The sequence below is a fragment of the Pinus tabuliformis genome, chromosome 7 (genome assembly GCF_031772625.1).
Source record: "Pinus tabuliformis cultivar Carrire ecotype Pingquan chromosome 7, CPIR1, whole genome shotgun sequence".
NCBI classification, from domain to species: domain Eukaryota; kingdom Viridiplantae; phylum Streptophyta; class Pinopsida; order Pinales; family Pinaceae; genus Pinus; species Pinus tabuliformis.
Window position 1 is genome coordinate 1,797,181,198 of NC_142293.1, and position 23,426 is coordinate 1,797,204,623.

At 34.4% G+C, this 23,426-nt stretch overlaps 1 pseudogene across 1 annotated transcript; it reads left to right on the top strand.

Annotated features, from left to right (window-relative positions):
* Positions 1–5,138: 5,138 nt before the first annotated feature.
* Positions 5,139–16,019, top strand: LOC149255526 (ABC transporter C family member 3-like; annotated as a pseudogene). The gene is made up of 11 exons (XR_016265508.1): positions 5,139–6,223; positions 6,414–6,500; positions 6,646–6,831; positions 6,880–7,347; positions 13,551–13,712; positions 14,130–14,445; positions 14,560–14,774; positions 14,867–15,172; positions 15,317–15,380; positions 15,586–15,825; positions 15,928–16,019. The product of XR_016265508.1 is annotated as an ABC transporter C family member 3-like (transcript).
* The last annotated feature ends 7,407 nt before the right edge of the window (positions 16,020–23,426 follow it).

Below are 23,426 nucleotides of genomic sequence, written 5' to 3' on the forward strand. Positions count from 1 at the left end.
AAAGTCTTGGTGGGTGGGTTGTGGAAATTCGATTGCTGCAAAAACAAAAGATAATGAACGTAGAGAATTTTAGGCCTGCTCCATCACAAAAGTTGAAAAGAGTAGGAGGGTCTCCATTGCAGATAATGCCACTGACATTAACGTAGAAACAATTTTCGCATTATAAGGGTGAACGCTTCTAAAATTAAAGCAAAGGATAACCATACCAGCATCAACCCATATAACCTTTCCAACATTAACGCAGACCATACCAACATTAACGCAGAAAATGTCATTATGGACTCTTTTGAGAGTGCAACAGAAGGCAACATTATTACGATGAGCTCTATCATAGAAAATGTTACTAGAAACTCTTTTGAAAATGCAACAATGAGTATAGTCGACAAAAACTCCATTGACCCTTGTCCTTCAACTACCCAATGCATTAACTTCGAAGTTCGGGAGTACGCAAATTCCAATAACATAAACCCGAAATTATTAAATAACAATAATTGTTATTCTCCCTCCCTTTGCATTAGCGTTAATAATAATAAACATGAAAATTCCTCTCCTATTATCACATGCCCTAGCCTTTATAGTAAAGAACTCGTTAACATATCCAAGTATAAATTAAGAAAAGAGGAGTTCGAAGTCCTTAATAAAGGTCTTCATTTTTCCATCGCCCCAAAATGCATCCCTTTTGAAGAAATAATTTGTAATCTTGAAGATGGAATTCAAGCCCTCAAGGATGAGGATAAAGAGCAAGTGATATGGGACTATACCATTATTCTACGAAAAGCTAGGCCTCCGAAAAGTAATTTAAACCATAGACAATTAATGGCCCTAAAGAGTTTAAGGAACAATGAAAACATTGTCACCCTTAGAGCACACAAAGGAGGGGCTACAATGGTTATGGATAGAGATGAATACACCACCAAAATGAAATACCACCTTTATAACAGTGGCAGCTACAAGAACCTCATGGAAAACCCTATTTCCAAAATTACCAGAAAGGTTATGAAAGTCGTCAAAGACTCCAACCTAGATGAAAGAGTGAAGAAGCGCTTGTCTCTTGATAATAAAATAACCCCTCAAATTTAAGGAGCCCCAAAAATCCATAAAGCAGGTGCCCCCCTCCGACCTATTGTTAACACTATTGTGGCACCCACATATGAATTAACAAAATATGTTGTTAGCATCTTGGCCCCTCTTGTTGGAAATACTAGCTCAATCATAAAATATTCTAATCATTATGTGGAATTCATTAAGAAAGAAAAATTGGAGCTTTGTGATAAAATTGCAAGCTTTGATGTTGTCCAACTATTCACATAGAACACTTTAGAGGAATTTGTGCAAGTCGTAAAAGAAGTCAGGGATCCCCAAACTTCAAAACTTGTCAAAATATGTCTTCGATTGACACTCTTCACATTCCAAGGGGAATTCTTTGAACAAACAACTGGGGTAGCGATGGGATCTCCGCTATCTCCCATAGTAGCTAATCTCTTTCTGGAGAAATTTTAAAAGAAAGCTCTTGACACTTTACCCTTGAAACCTAAATTTTGGATTAGATTCGTTGATGACACGAGTGTCAATTGGTCGCATGGGGACAAGGAATTAAGTAATTCATGTTCACAATGGAGGTTGAAGAAAACAACAAGATGCCATTTTTTGACATTCTCCTCATAAGAAATGAAGATGGATCACTTGGACATAAGGTGTTCAGAAATAAAGCACACATTGATAACTATCTACATGCCAACTCTCACCATCACTCGACTCAGAAGATTGGGGTACTCAGGACTCTTTTCACTAGGGCCTTCAGAATATCAGATAGCTCACATATGGAAGACGAGGTCAAATACTTGGAGAAAGTCTTTGAAAACATCGGATATAAAAATTGGGACATCATCAAGACTATTAGAAGAGTTAGATCCAGAAATAAAGACAAGCTACCTATAAAAAGCACCCAAGTTGCTAAAAAATGAGAAAATCTACCGAAGATCCAGGGAGTCACAGACAAGGTGGCCAAGGTTCTCAAAAAGAAGGATATTGACACCTCTTTCAAACCCCTGTTAACCATTAGACAAAGCATGGAATTGGTTAAAGATAGCCATGATCACCTCCAGATGAAAGTTGTCTACAAGGTCATATGTTCATGTGGAAGTTGTTGTATTGGTGAAACTAGAATGTCATTCAAAATTAGACTAAAAGAGCATGGCGCAGACATAAAAAATGGTAGAACTCAATCCTCAACACTAACAGAGCATTCAACAAAATCCTGTCACCATGTCTTCCTTGAAAAAACTAAGGTCGTCGCTAATGAAAACCATCAATATAAAAGGAAAGTGTGTGAATCCCTTGAAATAATTAAACATCCCCAAAATCTCAATAGGGATAGAGGCTTAGAAGTAAACAGAAACAAAAATGAACACTGTGGTTACTCTGAGATCTCATAATCAAAACCCTCACCATAGAAATATCCAAACTCTTAGGAATTAGCCTTGCTGGGGATCTTTCAGTGCCAAACGTAACTACTCTATCTATCAATCCATGTTTTTTTTACAAGTCTCCTTTCGCTTTGAATTATTGAATTATGGTTTAATTGGACTTTGGATTTGCATTTCCCTCATCGGTTTTATGGCTTGGCTTGGCCTCTGGTACCATGTTCCACTCACTTGAATTCCTGTCCTTATTAGCCTTCACCCTTCTCGTCCTTGAGTGCTCTCATCTTACGGGGAATACAGTTCCTTTCTCTCTCTACCTCGTTCTCCTCTCTTTAGCTCCCTTCCTCTAGCTCACCATGTTGCATCGTTATATTTCGATTCTTGTTCACCTCCTTTGTATCTCTTAATGTCCATATTTTGTCTCCCTTTGTCGTCTATTCTTCATCCTGGCTCCTTGTGTTGCCAAGTTGCATGAACAATTTTCTTTTGGAAGAAGGGGAAGTAGGCAAGGGCATTCCTCTATCTCTCGGAAAAGGAATAGCCACATCACTTCCACCTCTCAAGTCTATGCTCAAGCTTAAGTTTAGGAGTTGATGGCTTGTTACCAAGAACTCATCGATGTCTTAGTTTGACAAGAGATTAAATGTGTGGAGCCAGAGGTGTGCCAGAAAAGGTGTTGCGCCCTTGATTATCATGTTAATGCAACCACTTGAGAATGGAACCCTGTCTCTGAAACCTTAACTAGACCGTGTTTCTTTGGGTACATGCAAGTTGTCAATGTTTATTGGAATACCAAAATTGTTATGGCCCAAGTTCTCATGGACAACTCCAACAATCAACAAGTGAACCCCATCATGCTAGGAGAGTTGAACTCCATCATGTTAGGAGAGTTAGAGGAGAAAATTGATGGGATAGATCATAAGATCACTACTCCCATCAAGGATTCAACCAACTACTCCTTCTCCTTGGATGAGAACGATCAACGAACATAGTTGCCTAGAGACTGAGTTGAATAATTAACTACTATACTTTACTAGTTTTTTTTAGTTTCAATAACTTATTATGTTTAATTTTGCCAATGCATGTCATAACTTAGATATTTAGCCTATTTACATGTATTTTCACACATATTATGTTTAATTTTGCAAATGCATGTCATAACTTAGGTATTTAGCCTATTGGTATGTATTTTTGCACATATAAAACTTCAGTTACGACTTCTTTTCGTTTGGTTTCATGTTTTGACTCTAATTATTTTTTAAAATAATACAAAATTTCTAACTTGCAGAAAGAAATAAATAACATAAAATAAAAAATTCATTCATTTTATAGTTAAAAGAACATAAATTTTAAATTATTTGTATAATTTAAATTTATATAACATAAAAATTCTGTTCACCCAAATTATCGCCTCCTGCCCATCAAATATAATTATGGAGTAAATTTTGAAACGGTGCTATCAGGAGACTTACAAAGATAACGAAGAGAATACGTAACGTGGCCAGAATCTGATGGGCATCCCAACTTGATTTTCCAATACCCACATGTGCGCACACCAGGACACGTATCAAAATGCCTATAATGATCAGGAGACTTACAACGATAACGAAGACAATACGTAACGTGGACAGAATTTGACGGGCATCCCAAGTTGATTTTCCAATACCCACATGTGTGCACACCAGGACACGTATCAAAATGCCTATAATGCTCGACTTATGTTCAACTTGTCTGGTGAAGAGCCACAGTCATGAGGGTACGTGTATCTTGACGGTGAAGGCGAGAGCCACGAGCATAATTTGGCCCTCCACTAGCCCCAGTCTAGGATCACGTTAATCGAGTTGAGAATGGCTTGCGTGCTGTAACATATCTATTCACTAACAGCGCGTTTCGACCTTTCTCAACTCGTAAAATTTTGTTTGTATGTTGGACGCTGGGTTCCACCTTTCGCCGTCAACAATGTCATTTGCAACTTCGGGCAACCTCACCCCAGATGTTCTTTTGTCTTTATAATCAGCGTTCCTCGCCATTTCATTCACTCCATGCATTCCATTTTTGTTCTTCTCATTCCTTGGTTTCCCAACAGCTTCAGTTATAAGGCTGCGCCACTTGCTGAACATAACAACAACTTCAAATGTAATTCACATACTCATCACATTTTGTTACTGTACACACTTGTTGGTTGTTTAAAATGTGTCGGTCAAAAAGTGGTATCATGTCATTTTGGCCGAAAATTTTTGTTTAATACATATGTAATATTATGAATATATTTACGCGGTAAGGCGTTTCTTTTTGAAATGAACTTTCCTAAAATTTACTTGTCATCCCTGTGTGCCGTTAGATTATGTGTTAGACGATTAAATGATTGTTAATCGTGGGATCCAGGCAAGGTAGTTAAGTGATTGCAACGGTTCACAATTTTGATTTCCCTCGGTACCCTTTTCCTCTTCTGCGCTCTGGCTTCCCGTGCTACCGTGACAGACCTCTGAAACGGGCTCCATCGTGCTACCGTGACAGACCTCTGAAACGGGCTCCATCGAACAAGGGTTTTTCAAACAACATCAGTTAACTTTACGGGATAGAGCAGCATTGACAGCTATTATATCCAGGAAGGGCTTGTTGCTTTCCAGTCAGTCAAGACAGAAGCATACAAACGGAGAGATTATCAACTAAATGAGTGTAGATGTTCAGAATGTTACATGTTTTTGTTACTATATGCATAGTATTTGGATTTTCCCTCTTCAATTTGTTCAGGCCTTCATTATTCTATATCAGACGTTGGGCTTGGCAGCATTTGGCAGCCTCATTTGTAGTTATGTTGTCAAATTTCCCACTTGCAAAATTGCAAGAAAAATTTCAGGAGAGAATAATGGAAGAAAAAGACAAAAGGATGAAGGCCATATCGGATATTAAAAATTACGAGGATCTTAAAATTGCAGGCTTGGGAGACAAGATTTCTTCGGAAACTAGAAATTTTGAGGCAGGCAGAATATAGTTGGCTACAAAAATATGTTTACGCATCAGCTATCACAACATCTGTTTCCTCTGTTGGACCAATATTTATCATTGTTGCAACTTTTGGTACGTGTATGCTTATAGGAGTGCCTTTGACAGCAGGGAGAATTCTTTCTGCACTCGCAACCTATGGGACACTTCAGGGAGCTATGGGCATCCTTCCTGGCTTAATCCCTCAGATTGCTCAAACTAAAGTGTCAATAGATCGCATTGTGGCCTTTCTGCAAGAGGAAGAGCTGCAACACGATGGGGGTAGAAAAGGTATCAAAGGAGTCAACAGATTTCGCGATTCAAATCCAAGGAGGGATATTTTCTTGGAATCCCGATTCCTCTAGTCCAACTATAAGAGGTTTAGATGTCCAACTAGAGAGAGGCATGAGGGTTGCAGTATGTGGAACTGTTGGTTCAGGAAAATCAAGCCTTTTATCCTGCATATTAGGTGAAATACCAAAAATATCAGGCTCTGTTAGGTTAAGTGGTACCAAAGCATATGTCCCTCAGTCTCCTTGGATACAAAGTGGGAAAATTAAAGACGCTATTCTCTTTGGAAAGCAGATGGATGCTATTAGATACAATAGTGTACTTGATGCTTGTGCATTGAAGAAAGATCTTGAACTTTTTCCTTATGGGGACGAGACAGACATTGGAGAAAGAGGGTTAAATTTGAGTGGTGGACAAAAACAGAGAATACAGATTTCCCGTGCTTTATATAAGATGTAGACATTTATATTTTTGATGACCCTTTTAGTGCTGTGGATGCACATACCGGAAAACATATTTTCCAAGTATGTTTCTCTTATCCTTTACAAACTGTAGGTTTGCTGAATTAATTAGTTTTAATGTTTTGATGGAATGATGAAGCTCTACAGTAGCACTCTGCAATTCATTGTTCAGTCTGGATAATATACATTGCTGGTTGTGCCGCTGCAAATTCATGTCCATAAACATCTAAGAAATTGGACTTGCTTGTTATAGGAATGCATACTTGGTATTCTGGGTTCAAAGACTGTAGTCTATGTAACTCATCAAGTGGAGTTTTTACCCTCTGCTGACATCATTCTGGTAGGTTTGAATTTCTTTCATCCTGTTTTAGTGATATTAAAATTTTCAATGTAATTGGTAAAGGGACAGTGGGTTTATTGGTCATTTATTGAGAGGACGAGATAAGTGATCCATATTTTGTTGATGTAAATGATATTCTTCACAGGTAATGCGAGATGGTGAAATTACTCAGGTTGGCAGATATGATGACATCTTACAATCAGGCACAGATTTTGTGGAATTAGTTGGTGCACATCAGAAAGCTTTGAAAACTATTTCTGCTATGGAGAAATCTGAAGTGTACACATCAGAGAGATTTGTTGAAAGCTCATGTCCTGGCAATACAGCTGCAGTGAAAAATGTTACTGCCAGTGACACACTGGAGCAGTGCGGTGTTCAGAACTCAATAGATGTAGAGGAAGAGGTTGAACCAGAAAACCACAAAGAAAAATTGGATAAAGAGAATAAAAATTCACAGCTTGTACAAGAAGAAGAAAGAGAGAGAGGCAGGGTAAGCATGTCGGTATACTGGTCTTACATTACTGCTGCATACAATGGTACTTTGATACCTATAATACTACTGGCCCAAATAATAAGTCAGCTACTTCAAATATGTAGTAACCTCTGGATGACATCGGAAGCCTCTACAAAAGAAAATGAGAGTTCCCCTATGAGAAAGTCCCTTTTCATTCTGGTTTATGTTGCTTTGACATTAAGCAGCTCCCTGTGCGTTCTTGTGAGGTCTATGCTTCTTTCATTGGTTGGACTTAAAACTGCTAATCAGCTTTTCAGCACTCTGCACAGGTGTATATTTCGTGCACCAATGTCCTTCTTTGATGCAACTCCATCTGGGCGAATACTGAATCGGGTCAGTTGACATTTATTGTTTTAATAGGCTAATACCTTTCCTGAGAGAGAAGGAAATATAGGCTTATAAATCTTAATGAATTAATATAGAGGCTTCCTTTTATGTGATATTTACTCTGGGGACCTTCACTAGGAAAGATGTTATTTGCAGTGGGTGTTAGTTGTGTTGTATCTCTTCTATGAGATCCATTTTAGTAAAACTGATCTGGTTTATTTTCTTTCTTGGTTGCATGTATGCAGACTATTGAGAGTGATTTGTTACTAAGTTCTTCTTTATGTTTTTCTTGAATGGGTAGTATGTACACACTACAGAATCTCAAGGCCTATACCTTGCCACTGTTTTCTTCTTAGTATCGTACAATCATCTCAGTCTGTTGTCATAATTTATTCGTGTATACCTTTGAATTAGAATTTAGGACCACGAGTTGGGCATGTAATTAAGGGATTTGTAGGTCAAGGATATTATTTTCTATTAGATAGACTAAGATTTTATCACTGCATGCTTGAATTAGTTCTTACCTTTAATTGACGTTTAGAATCCCTCTTTATCTCACCCATTTTAATTCTCCTCTAAGGAGGAGAGTTGAAATGCATTTTAAATTTATCCTGAATTTTGTTATATGCGTTTTATTGTTTGGATACCTAGTATCCTTTCTTTAACAACACAAAATAATTAAGTTTAGGGCATTATGCTCTATTATATGTTTTTCACAGGTATCTATGAAACAAAATGAAGAGGAAATATTAGAGGAAATATTAGATTTGGGAAGAGAGTATGAATCTATGGGAGGTCAACGTATGAAACATGAAAATTGTTAAATAAAGCAATTGAATAACATGTTAACCATAGATTTTAAATCTTTTGTTGAGTTGTCTATTTTGCAAATAAATGGAAATGGTATTCATGACAGGGTTGATTTTTTTAGTAGTCTCTGTGGAAGTTGAATCATCTCAATGTTATCAAGTTGAAGGAGGCTATTAAGGAGAATAATGAACTCTTTTTAATATTTGAATACATGGTATCCTCAACATTCCTCGAAGTCTCAAATTATTTTTTATATCGTGATGAGTATTAATACATTTGTGTGCCTTGCTCAATTTTTCTATTTTATCTAGCTTATCATGTAAAGTGAAAATGCATTCCTGGAATTGCTACTACAAGTCAGTGATTAGTGCTCTAGTTTCCATACATTTCTTCTTTATTTTCAAGTGTTATGAAATCGTTAAGTTGGTATTCTAAGCATCAATACACTTTTTTTTGGTTAACTAAAATTGTTGTCATTTTCATTAAAAGGAGGTTGTAGTCACACTGTAAGGTGAATTAATATAAAGAAAAATTTCTGTTTGATATTAGGGGTTTCAAAATAATCCGAAATTTCAAAATGAATGCCTACCATCTCAAAAGTTATTACATTTATGGCAACGTAAATAAAAAGCTTTATACGGTAAATCCTGATAAACTGAGTTGGTAACAACTTCCTTACAATGTGTAGTAAGACCTGGATTTAGAAGAAAACATGCTCACTAAGGGCATAGTCTACCTAAAAGTTGAATGCTAGGGCTACATTATCATTTGCAATATCTCTTTTCACTTGCTGGACTATTTCTTTATCTTTAACAGAATCGATAGAATCTTTGGAAGAGAAGTCAGAGGATGTGAGCTCCTAGCAAGACCCAAAACTAATTCATCAATCATATTGAATTATACTTGTTTTCTCTATTTTCTTGTCTTGATAAGCCACGGATTTTGATAAGTTAGTGTTCTTGTATCGCTGAAATTCAATAGGGCTTGTCATCTTGCTACTGTAGTGAGAAAATGCCACTTTTATATCCTCAATATGGCGTGTGCTCCTCTGATCTTGAAGCAAGTCTAGAATTTCATAATAGATAGTGCCTATGACCTCCATTGTTTTTATAACCTTCATGTTGAACCAATTCCCAATGCCAATGAAAGTACTCGGTGACTTCTAGGCATACCATTGATGGATCAAATGAGGTCATATCACTGAGGTGGAATCCAATATTGGAGGCCCAGTTCACTTGGAAAGATGGGTTAAATCCAAACCACTGGACCTTACCAGACTACTGACCTGAGGAAAGTAATATTAAATCTAAAAATCAAACTGAGTTGTCATTCCTTTAGTGCCTACAGATATCAAACATAAGTAAATAGAAAATCCCACCTTCATTGCTCAGAGCCATCATTTCATTTAATTATTCGTTCCTCCCCCACACACGTAGGAATGAAAGATAAGGTCTGGCTAAATTTACTGCCCATCTGATGAACTCAAAAGTGACACACCATTTTTCCATAATCTCATTAGCATTCATATCCTATGGTTTGTAGAACTTAATATCATGGGAGGTAAGAGTTTGATAGGAACCCCCACCATTTATACTCAGCATTCCAACACTTATTTTCACAATCTCCTTTTCTATGTATTATTCAGGCTATCACAGGCCCTCAAAACCTGGTATTATTCTATAAACATAAAACTGTTTGAGATCCCTTAACCTTCTGTTAACAATCTGGATTAACTTGGGTTTCACATCTCTTCCTAATTATGATTGAGGAGTCTCCAATTACAATTAATTTCTGATTCCCCTTGATTAGATATTTTCTAGACCTTGATAATATATTAAAATGTCATCACTTCTGCTTGGTTGTTTGTGGATTCTCCTAACTCCCAAGAAAACCTTACTTGGAAATTTTGTTCGAGGACAAATACTAACAAAGAGTTGTGATATTCAGGTATTAGAAGTTGGAAAAAAGACCAGGATACATCTATGGGTTGTCCCAGAAACAAGGGGGTCTCGTAATCAATTTTAGAAGATCCAGAGAGTATACAACTTGATAGGGGTAATGACATATGTAAAAAAAATCTATGCAAAACAAATGCCATGGAGATTAGAAAATATTAACTCAATAGTTTGGATTTTGTTAATATAAAGATGCCAGTACAAAATGAGTGGCTTATCAGCGTTACAAATTATCAGTCCCTCCACAAACTGATATATTATCAAACATATGTTCACCTTTAGAACAGCGTAATTTAACAGCAGTTTACATTTTCCAATTAGAAATTTCTTCACCATGGTCAGCCCACCCTCCAGCAAAGTGTAAAAAAATCCAGCTAAAGATGAAAATTATGAAAACCCTGTTCAGAAAACAAAAATTCCTGATGGCTTGGGTTCCACATCATATACAAGTGTGTTCCATTTGGGTTTTGGTCCTGATGGCCTGTCTATATTTGTGGTATTCGTTTCACTTTCCACTACCACATTACTTTTATCTAGTGGGATTTTACATTTCTTTGGTTGTTTTTGAAAATGAATTCTTCCTTATCGAAACATCTGGTTCTTCTCGTTGCATATATTCAAGATCTTCCGAGCAATGCCCAATAAGCTTTTCTAGGTAATCTAAGGACTTCAAATGTTGTATGAGGAGTGATCTCATAACACTGTGTTCTTACTCCCATCAATTTACCTATGGTCTTGCAAATAATGTGATTGGCCACCCTTATAGGGATCTTATCATCTTTCTTGGTTTTAGAGGTGGTTTTCTGAATACCTCTTCCCAACAAAGATTAGAGATGATGCTCATCTCTGCTTGTGTCTGCTACTGCATCAAAATTTCTCTTGCCCATTGTTAATGTAGGTACCTGTAAGCCTTTATGAAAGAATGTATTGTTTTTGCATATATTTGTTCTATTGTGAATTTATGATCACCATGTTCATCTTCATTGGCATTTAGTAGGGGTTCAAGGAATCCATATACCATTTTCACGGAATGCTTGTCTTGAGCAAGACTTGGCCCCTTTACTTTTAACTTTTCTGTCCCTTGAGTTTCTATCACTTAGGTCAAGGCTTGTATCTTTTTGAGGCCTCTTCCTTGCCAGTGAATTGGAACCCCACATAGGTATATGCTGTAGCGATCTCGATTCTCTACTTCATCCCCTGTAGATATGAAATGGAAGTAAGATTGTTTTTAGAAGTACTGAAAATCATAACCTTAGTCTTGTTAATGTTTACAATGATAAGTCTATGTTTGGTATTGAAGATCATAACCTTAGTCTTGTTAGGGTTCACTGTCATAATCTATTTTTGGTATTGAAGATTGTAACCTTAGTCTTGTTAAGGTTCAGTGTGTACAAAATGAGTGGCTTATCAGCGTTACAAATTATCAGTCACTCCACAAACTGATATATTATCAAACAGATGTTCACCTTCAGAACAGCGTAACTTAACAGCAGTTTACATTTTCCTATTAGAAATTTCTTCACTGTGGTTAGCCCACCCTCCAGCAAAGTGTAAAAAAATCCAGCTAAAGATGAAAATTATGAAAACCCTGTTCAGAAAACAAAAATTCCTGATGGCCTGGGTTCCACATCATATACAAGTGTGTTCCATTTGGGTTTTGGTCCTGATGGCCTGTCTATATTTGTGGTATCTGTTTCACTTTCCACTACCACATTACTTTTATCTAGTGGGATTTTACATTTCTTTGGCTGTTTTTGAAAATGAAGTCTTCCTTATCGAAACCTCTGGTTCTTCTCGTTGCACATATTCAAGATCTTCCAAGCAATGCCCAACAAGCTTTTCTAGGTAATCTAAGGACTTCAAATGTTTTGTGAGGAGTGATCTCATAACACTGTGTTCTTACTCCCATCAATTTACCTATGGTCTTGCAAATAATGTGATTGGCCACCCTTATAGGGATCTTATCATCTTTCTTGGTTTTAGAGGTGGTTTTCTGAATACCTCTTCCCAACAGAGATTAGAGATGATGCTCATCTCTGCTTGTGTCTACTACTGCATCAAAATTTCTCTTGCCCATTGTTAATGTAGGTACCTGTAAGCCTTTATGAAAGAATGTATTGTTTTTGCATATATTTGTTTTATTGTGAATTTATGATCACCATGTTCATCTTCATTGGCCGTCCAAAAAATTATAGACAACTCCATTAAAATCAAAACATAACATATTTAATTTAAAAATAATTTATTTTACTACATTAAGCGCTTAATTGAGTTGATTAGTTGACTTTTGAATCAGGTGATTCGAACGCTTCTTCTGCCGGAGCGGCTCTCGCTAACCGATTGAGAAAGAATAATTTAATGGCAGTACTGGTTTGGTGACCATTTTTTTAACTCTGATTTAACTCGGGATCCGTACCAGGGCTTGGCTTCAGGTTCAGGAACATGCATATAATTATCAATCAAATGAACAGTCGGAAATGCTCATGGCATCTTATATTTCGACAGGTCCTACAATTTCAAAATGTTCAAGTTGTCACGTCAAAATTGGATGATGATTATTTGCTTTTAATACTTATCATTTTAAGCATTATGTAGAGTCATAAGTGTTACATTTTTTCACATATCAGTGATTAAGCCAAAGAATTCCATTTTATTCGGGAATTATTATAATTTTTTTTTTTTAAATTGAGTCTGGCAATAAATTAATAAGTGTTTGTTGAAAATAAGGTATATAATAAGACTTAAAGATAGTTGGGATTTGTGAATGGAAGTTTTGATTGATAAATAGAAAATTTATATTGAAAGATTTATGTGAAAGTTAAGATTTGTGAATGGAAATTTTGATGGCTCAATAGAAAATTTATGTGATTGATAATTTTATTTGAGAAATTTAAATTTAAAACAAATTATATTATTTTAAATTCAAATAAATTAACAATATAACATATATCAACTATATTTATTGATATAATTATACTACTTTATAAATTCCCTGCCTATTATGTATACTTATTATATATTCCAAAAAACAATATATGACAACAATACCATATATCCTAAAAGTAAATAAGACCCTCACAAGTTATTACTGACTATCTATTACAAACAACATGTGAATCCCCACTTCAACCCCTGAGCTTCAGTAGATTGCAGATTCCTTGAATATTCGGGAATCGGACAGACACCATGTCTATCCAATTCCTGAATATTCTCGGAATCTGTGATCGACTTAAAAATGCCCCACTTCAACGGCGTCAGTTGATAACAATACCACATTTATCCAAAAAAAACTACATGAAGTTGAGATGTTTACTGCATTTCCTATCGTATAAACTATGGCAAAATGTTCTGTACATTCTTTCAGACTTTCACATATTTTTCTCTTTGCACATAACATGGTGTTAGCTAAATCGGGTCAGTAACAAGCTCTCTGTTTCTTGGCAGGCATCAACTGATCAGAGTGCAGTGGACACATTGATTCCTTCTCAACTAGGAGAATTGGCTTTTGCATTTATACAACTTTTGGGGATCATTGCAGTCATGTCTCATATTGCTTGGTAGGTCTTCATTGTGTTTATACCAGTGGGTGCAAGTTGTATATGGTATCAGGTATTCTCTGTATTTCTCAATAATAATAAATACGAACTTGCAAATTTTAATTTTCTGGGATCATTGCAATCATGTCTCATATTGCTTGGCAGGTTTTCATTGTGTTTATACCAGTGGGTGCAAGTTGTATATGGTATAAGGTATTCTCTGTATTTCTCAATAATAATAAATACGAACTTGCAAATTTTAATTTTCTCAGAGGAACATAAATTGGCGATAAGAGAGTTTGATTTCTACTTCAAGGTTTGCTGTAGGTAGATCCAATAATCTGATTGAAAAGGATGTTATCAAATAGATTAAGTTGCATCAGGATTCTATCATGACAACAGTTTATCTGTATTTCTTTGTTTCCATTCTTTTGGGTTTTTATAGTAATAAGAGAATTCTTGTAACTCCTCTGACCTTCCTTGCATGCAACAATACTACATAACATCAGCTAGGGAACTGGCTCGGCTGGCATCAGTTTGTAGAGCTCCAATCGTACAACATTTTGGAGAATCAATCTCTGGAGCAGCCACCATTAGAAGTTTTGACCAGGAATTTCCATTCATGGAAAGAAATCTCGAGTTGATTGATATATATATATATATATATATATATATGAGACCTAGTCTCCACAATGTTGGAGCCAATGAGTGGCTTGGCATTCGGATGGATTTTCTATCAAATCTTGTGTTTGCATTCTTTTTGGTGTTCCTCATTCGCTTGCCTCAAGATGTAATTAGCCCAAGTAGGTACAGAAGCACTATCTTGGCTTACAATTATTTTTCCTAAACTGATCTCAGTAGACTAGACATATTGTTTATAATGAAATATGAAAGTAAATGAAATGGCACCTTAACAGGCACTGCAGGGTTGGCAGTAACATATAGTCTAAGTCTGAACATGGTACAAGCCTGGGTAATATGGTGCCTTTGTTATGTGGAGACCAACATGATCTCAACGGAGAGAATAATGCAGTATTCACGAATTCCCAGTGAGTCACGAGTGATTATAGAGAATTGTAGACCAAACTCCAACTGGCCATCTAGAGGAATGATAGATCTAACTCATTTGCAGGTCAGAACTCAATACAAATAGACTCTTTTTCACGCATTCAATGCTAGTAATTTGCATGTCAGTTCATCTATAAATTTGATCCATACAATCAGGTGCGTTATGGACCACATCTTTCGCTTGTCTTGAAAGGCCTTACATGCACTTTCCCTGGAGGCACGAAGGTGGGAGTTGTGGGGCGGATAGGAAGTGGCAAATCTACTCTTATTCAATCCATTTTTCGCATTGTGGAACTAACAACGGGCATAATTGTCATTGATGGAGTTGACATCTCATCCATAGGCCTCCATGACCTAAGATCCAAATTAAGCATTACTCCCCAAGAACCAACAATGTTTGAAGGCACTATAAGAAATAATTTGGATCCTCTAGAAGATTGCTTGGATGATGAGATTTGGGAGGTTAGTTCTGCTTCATATTCTATAAGCATTAGTATCAATTTTAGCGCCAATTATTCTTGCCTTGAAGAATATAGATATTTCCCTGAGGATCTTGCTGTAAGTTTATTGTTTATGAATCTACTTCGATTTTGCTTGTGCTTTCAGGCTTTGGACAAGTGCCAACTTGGTGAGATTGTACGAGCAAAAGAAAAGAAACTTGATTCCTTAGGTTTGTGTGTCTTTATCACATTCAATAGAAGTCCTTAAGGAGAAAAATAAAACCTTTTACAGTAGCTATTTCTGCTATTTGCTTTCCATCTTAGTGCTCATGTTTTGTTTATTTTTTGGTGTCCTTGAGACCTACCTGGTCTCTAGGACCCCTTTTTTTTAAATGAAAATTGAGAATTGAATTAATGGAATGATCTCTTGTACAGTGTCTGAGAATGGAGGAAACTGGAGTGTGGGTCAATGCCAGCTTGTCTGTTTGGGACGGGCACTACTAAAACAAAGTCGGATACTGGTCCTTGATGAGGCAACTGCCTCAGTTGACACTGCAACTGATGGGTTTATTCAGCAAATAATTCGCCACCGATTTTCTACCTGCACAGTCATTACTATAGCACATCGGATTCCATCTGTTATTGAGAGTGATATGGTTCTCCTATTAAAGGATGGTATAACATTTATATGTTGTTTATTTTCTAGTATTTTGTTACAGTTACTATTTTTTTGGACACACTTCATTTTTTACTTACTTTGTATTTGTTTTGAATCAGGACAAATTGCTGAGTATGACACTCCATCCAAACTACTCAGCAACAAATTTTCTGCATTTGCAAAACTTGTTTGGGAGTACTCCATCCAATAGATATCTTAACTAGAGCTTTGGACATTGGTCATATTGGGTTTACAATAGAATGGAGAAAAATCTTCATTTCCCTAAAACTCAAGCGGGATAAATGTACAATATAGAGATACAATATAGTAGACTATGAGCTACCATGTAAGCGCATTATTTTCTGATAATATTCTATATTTAGGTCCTTAAGAAGAGTTCAATAACTCTTATTAGTGACTTTAACTGACTTTGACAGTTATGATTTTTCACTTGTTATATACAAATGGAGTTTACCCTTTTTCCTGTGTAACTTTTGTCACTTCAACAAGGTAATCAAGGTAATATTGGAGAACTCCAAACAACTTGGATTTGTACAGGCAGTGCAGTTGGATGTAAGGTGCCTCTAACTAATTTGTCTTTTTTTCTTTGCTTTGATTCTATTATTTTGAGTTTCACATCTGCATTTTTTTGTTTCTATTTTAGTTCTGACCTCTATATGTAGTAATACTATGCCAATTCACATCAACATTTTATTCTCATTTCTACCAAACAAGCTATGTTATACTTGTCAAGGTTCATAGGTCTTGTTATTTATAGGTCTTAATAATAAGTGATGGCTAATTGTTAATGTGTTTTTTTCCTTCATGCAATGAACCAACTCAATTTTATTCATAATATTTTGCAGTTATAAACTTTTAAAGTTACCTAATATTTCAATGAGTAAGAATTTGAGAATTCTACTATCTAACCATCAAATATGCCCAAAAGAGGGAAAAAAATATAAGAAAAAATGAGAGATGTACAAAATAGACATAGGCTTTTTGTTCTTTAAAAGCAATTTATTTTTTATTTAATTATTTTTTCCAATTTTTTTTTTTGGTGTAATTTTTCCTTTTGAATAATGATGAAAATATTGGTTTGAGTGGTTGTTATAACTAATATTCAGTTTAACAAGTTTTGTTTTTTTTTGTTTGTTTTTTTTTTTTTTTTAAATTAAAATTTTCAATATAAAAAAAATATTCTACATCAACTTCAAAAAATCTTCTAATTCACCTAGTTGAGGTAAATTTTCATTTTTATCAGAGTTAAAACTTCACTTTAGCTATTGGAGGAACTTGCACACATTTTTTTTGGCACAAAAATTAAATATGTTCTTTTAAAAAGTTTCATACTCCATTAAATGTTTTAAAGTCACTATGATAAAAGTTCTCCACATTCACTATGACAAAAGTTCAACACTCATTGACAAAAGTATAAAGTGTCTTTTTTAAATGAAAAGTATAAATTGTCTTGTTTAAATGAAAAGTTGTGTCTTGTTTAAATGAAAAGTTTAGAATGCATGTGATTGATTATAAGAGTGGCTCTCAAATTAAAATTGAAACTTTGAAAACAATAAAGTGTCTTCTTTAAATGAAAAGTATAAATTGTCTTGTTTAAATGAAAAGTATAAATTGTCTTATTTAAATGAAAAGTTGTGTCTTGTTTAAATGAAAAGTTTAGAATGCACGTGATTGATTATAAGAGTGGCTCTCAAATTAAAATTGAAACTTTGAAAACAATTCCATGAAAGTACAAGGAGTTATCTCCTTTGTATGAAAGTATAGGGAGTTATCTCCTTAGTTTAATGTTCTTTCCATCCCAATTAAAATGTAATGAGGGATCATTCCAAACTTTCTATAGAATTCATACTATGCTTTCTCCCCCATTTAAAACTTTCTCATCATTACTAAGGGTTCAGGTTTTAGTGGAGTGAAATTTGGAACTTAAGACCATTGAAAGATCAAAAGTGTTAAAATCGGTAACTAGGGCCAAATTCCACCTTCGAACAATTCATTTGATGGAGATGATGATTGCATTAAATTTCACTTTATGAGAGAGAAGATAATTGTTGGGAATACTTTCTATAACCTAATTGTTGGCCATACTTTCTGTAAAATAATCTAATAAAAATAATAAATAATTTTCACAAAACCGCTATTCTTGATCGTTTTTGTTGCAAATTCAATTGCTTGCCAGTGTTAAATACTTACAAAATGGAAAAAAATATAGGTATAATGAAAATGATGAGCACATTTTTATCACATAATTTGCGACCTAAAACCAGAGAACCATGTTTAACATTTAAAAGTGATAGATTGTAAATGAAATAAATAAAACATAATCCCGATTATAACAAATTAGCTGTAAATTTTTGTCCGTGGAAGATTTATTTGCATAATGAAAAAGGCAATATGGGAGATTCCAATCACGTTCCAAGGCATTTTTTAAAATGTGGATGTGACAAAAGGTTGTTGTGGAAGGTGCTGTTTGTATATGGGAAATTTCTTGATCATTGTGCATAATCCTAATGTTGATAGATATGTCTACTAAGTAGTTCCAGTTAACGGGGCATTGATTTGAGCGTTCAATATATTTTTATTCTTTATCAAAGTATTCTTTTGTTGTAATTGTGTTCTTCAATTTATGCCTTACGGCGTTTCCTTTGCAACATCTGGTGCAAATGCTAGTTATTACGAATTCATTTTAGATATGATAATATTCTCTTTCTATTCATAATCGTCTTCACATACTCGTCTTCTATTTCTTTATGTGGATTAAATATTATGTTGTATTAACTTCATAATCGCCTTCTTCGATTTCAATAACACTTTTCTAATATTTTCTTTTCTTTTCGTTTTTCAAGATTTTACCTTTGGAGGCATTTATAACAGCCGTCGAGCATTGTAAGTTTATGAAAGTTATCACTAATTTTGTATGATGATTTCGACCATTTATCCTATTTAAACTCAGAGTTTGGTGTCCATTAAATTCACCGCCATTTCATTGGAGCTGTAGTTTAGTCTTTGTCAAAAGTCTCTAACAATTGTATGCTTGCTTTGGGCAATCAGATTTCTCATGGACTTTCAACCCAACAGCAACAGCACCACCGTTTTCTTGAGAAATGAAGATCATATTATTGTTATTGTTATTGTGAAGATCATATTATTAGTCAAAAAATTAGAGAATATTTATATTACTAATTTTTTATGTAATAATTTAAAATTAATTTTATTCTTATTAGTTAATATATTTGAAATTATTTATTTATTTATTTATGTTATTATTATTATTATTACTTATTCTATTATATATTTTTAACAATTTTAAATTAATATATTTGAAATTAATTTATTTTATGATTTATTTATGATATTATATTAATTTATTCTATATTTTCTAATTAAATAAATAAATAAATAAATATACCTTATCAAACTAGCCCTTATCATGGTCAAACTAGCCGTCATAACTAACTAATATTTTTTAATTAATATATTTGAAATTATTTATTTATTTTTAATAATTTACTTATTATAATATATTAATTTTACTTATTATAGTATACATTTCTAACAATTTTAAATTAATTTAGGTTTATTAATATATTTAATTTTTTATTTTTTTTTGTAATTAATTCATTTTATGATTTACTTATTATATATTAATTTATTCTATATTAATAACTGAAATTTCCTTTATATAAATAAAATAAATAAATAATATAAATTAATATAATACCCCGTATCATGGTCAAGCTAGCCGTTATCAGGCCTAATCGAGCTGTTGTCTTTTTAGCTGTTACCTTATTGAGAAATCTGAGTCATTGGATATTCTGCCCTGTCTATTTAAAGTGCATAGCCAAATCTGCTCATTCAACTTGTCCTGGCGATGAACCACACTGGTTGGTTCAAAACGCGTCGACAAAAATTTCTCCATGTGATTTTCGCCAAAGAATTCTTCAAAAATTTAATAACTTTGGATTAATACAATATTAAATTTGTTCTATTATAACATATACTAATATATCATGATATATATTAACTCTGGATATATGTGGGAGGGAAGAACAAAGACATAGAGTGATAGAGGTGGAGAGATACGGGGAGTGACAAGGGAGAAATGGAGATAAACTTAAGGATAGGGGAGAGGAGCAATGAAGAGAGAGAGAGAGGGAGATGAGTGTGAGAGGTAGATAAGGGTAAGAGAGAGAGAAGGAGACACAAAGATGGAGGGGGGAGAGAGAGAAGGAGAGATGGAGGGAGATAGTGAGAGGATTGGAGGAGAGAGAAGGAGAGAGGGGGGATATAGTAACATAGTTGGAGAGAGAGAGAGAGAGAGAGAGAGAGAGAGAGAGATAGGGGAAGAGAGGGATTGGAGGGAAGAGAGAGAGAGAGAGAGAGAGAGAGGATTCGAGGGAAAAGAGAGAAAGAGAGAGAGAGAGAGAGAGGATTGGAGGGAAAAGAGAGAGAGAGAAAGAACGAGAGACAAGATTTGAAAGAGAGGAGGAGAGTAATGGGGGGAGAGAGAATATTGGAGGGAAAAGAGAGAGGGGGGGGGGAAGAGAGAGGGAGGTAGGAGAGAAAGGGAGAGAGAGGAAGTACGAGAGAGAAGACTTGAGAGAGAGGAGGAGAGAGGGAGGGAGAGAGGAGGAGAGAGGGAGGGAAGAAGAAATACATAGAGAGTGAGAAGTGGAGAGAGAGAGGGAGTGACAAGGGAGAGATGGAGAGAGAGTGTGTATGTTTGGGGGTGAGATAAAGAGACAAAGAAGGAGAGATGGAGAGAATGGGGGAGAGAAGGAGAGAGATGAGAAGCAAGGATAGAGTAACAAAGTCGGAAAGTGAAGAGAGAGAGAGAGAGATGGAGGATGTGAGACAATGGAGAGAGGGAGGTAAAGAGAGATGGAGTTGGAGGGGAGAGAGGGAGGTAAGAAGAAAGAATTAGAGAGATAAAGGTGAAGAGAGAGAGAGGGAGTGATAAGGAAGATGGAGAGAGAGGGAGAGAGGAAAACAAGAGGGAAGAGATATAGAAGCGAGGGAGAGGGAGAGAAGGGGAAGAGATAGAGAGCGAGAGAGGGAGAGGAAGAGGGAGAGATAGATAGATATATTGAAGAAAGAGAGTGTATGTTTTGGGGGTGATATATAGAGAGAAAGGGAGATAGAGATATAGATGGAAAGTGAAGAGAGAGAAGAAGAGATAGATGGAGAGAGAGAGGGAGGGATAGAGAGATTGATAGATATGGAGTGAGAGAGTGTGTGTGTTTGGGGGGTTGAGATAGAGAGAAAAATAAGGAGAGATGGAGGGAGATATAGATATACATCGAGGGGGGGGGGAGAGGGAAGAAGATTTATTGCACTAGATGCAATAATTTCAATTTAGATGGTAATTTCTAATCCTATTTCATCACTTGCACTAGATGCATTGATTTTACTGTAGATATTGATATCTAATGATATTTGATTTCCTCCACTAGATGCATTGATTTCAATGTAGATGATTTCTAATCCCATTTGATTTCTTTCACTAAATGCATTGATTTCAGTGTAGATGGTGATTTCTAATCCTATTTGATTTCTTGCACTAAATACATTCAATGTAAATATTGTTTCTAATAATATTTGATTTCTTGCACTAGATGCATTCATTTCAATGCAGATGATTTCTAATCCTATTTTATTCCTTGCACTAAATGCATTGATTTCACTGTAGATGGTGATTTATAATCCAATTTGATTGCTTGCACTAGATGCATTGATTTCAATTTAGATATTGGTTTATAATCCTATTTGCTTATTTGCACTAGATGCATTGATTTAAGTGTAGATGTTGGTTTATAAACCTATTTTCTTACTTGCACTAGATGCATTTATTTGAGTGTAAATGTTGATTTCTAATCATGTTTGATTGCTTTCATTAGATGCATTGATCTCAATGTAAATGTTGTTTTCTAATCTTATTTGATTTCTTGCGTTAGGTGCATTGATTTTAGTGTAGATGTTGATTTTTGATTTGATGTAATTGGATGTACGATGGCGCATTAATTTTGAAGTGATTTGATTAATATTGTGCATTGATTTCAGTGTAAACATAAAAAATAATTGAGAATGTACATTAATTTTTGTGTTATAGTAATTCAACCTATTAATATTGGAGAGAAAGAGAGACAAGGTATGATGTTTACTACAATATCTCGAGCTAAAGATTTAAATGGTTTACGGTTTAACCTGTCATTTTCATATAATCGATATGAAAAGACAAGAAAAGTAACAAGGGTGGCAATAAGAATAGTAGAAGAAAATAGTTTGAGATTAATCACAATGAAGACTATTTTTAATTTACGATATTCTTATTATTCACATTTTCTATCATTCAACACTATTACATTGTCACTTTACATTCAAAATTTTTATTTCATCATTTTTCATAATTAAAGTTATTCACAATATTTATCACTCAACAAACTGAGGTAACTAAGAAAATTTAAAATTAAAATGACCAGATTAATCTGAGACATATTTAGCATATTTAAAATGATTATATTAATATCAGATGATTTTACATATTTTTGATAAAATTAATCATATGTTCGTTAGATTTTCTTTGGCCGCACACGACTAAAACCAACCTAGATCCATCTTAACTCTGGATCTATCAAGCACCGAGAGGGATCAAATCTCTTAAGGTGCAAACCTTTCCTCAAGTTTTGCACTCAAAAAAGAGATTTGCACCTCGAGAGATTTGATCTCTCTCGACGCTTGATAGATCCAGAGTTAAGATGGATCTAGGCTGGTTTTAAGCATGAGACCCCTTGTTTGTGAGACAAGGGACTTACCTTCATGTAACTATTTGAATATATAACCTCTTAAGAAGAAATGCATACACCTAACCATTAAACCACTTCAAATTGTATAATTATATATACTTATATTAATTATATTATTATTTTAGTTTAAAAATTAGTAACCACTCTGTCTTAGAATATAATGTCTTCCTTCATTTATGAAATATTGGACGGTTTATAATTTGGTATTTTTTTGTAAACTTGCTTTTGTCATTGTCATTTATGGTTATTTTTTTGTTTTATGTGATTGTTCATACGAAAATTTATACTTCCGGAAGATCGAATAAATGAAATGATTTATATGTATTTTCAAAATGTGTATAAATGAGATTTAATTTAGATTTATAAAATAAAAATATAATATAAATAGGAAAATAATAATTACAGTTAAATTGTTATGAGATAAATTATATTATTAATTTTTTAAATTTAAACTAATGAAACTTTATAAAAAAAAATTAGTTTATTTTATGAGTTAATAATTTGTGGATTTAACTTATATTATAAATGTTTTAAAAGTTATATCTAATATTTATAAATGAGTATAAATTCATTTTACTCATTAGTATAGAGACCTTGAGCTATAGTCACTCTCAAATATTGGAAACCTTAAATATTAAAGACCTCACAAGTTATGAAAGGGAATCAGAACAACAATCTAACTCCATAAGAAGCAGAGGCTAAACAAGCCCATAAAACCAAAACAAGACTTAAAACAAAAGTAAATCTAATGAAAACAACTTCAATACATTCATATTCTGATTCAAATATCATGCCAA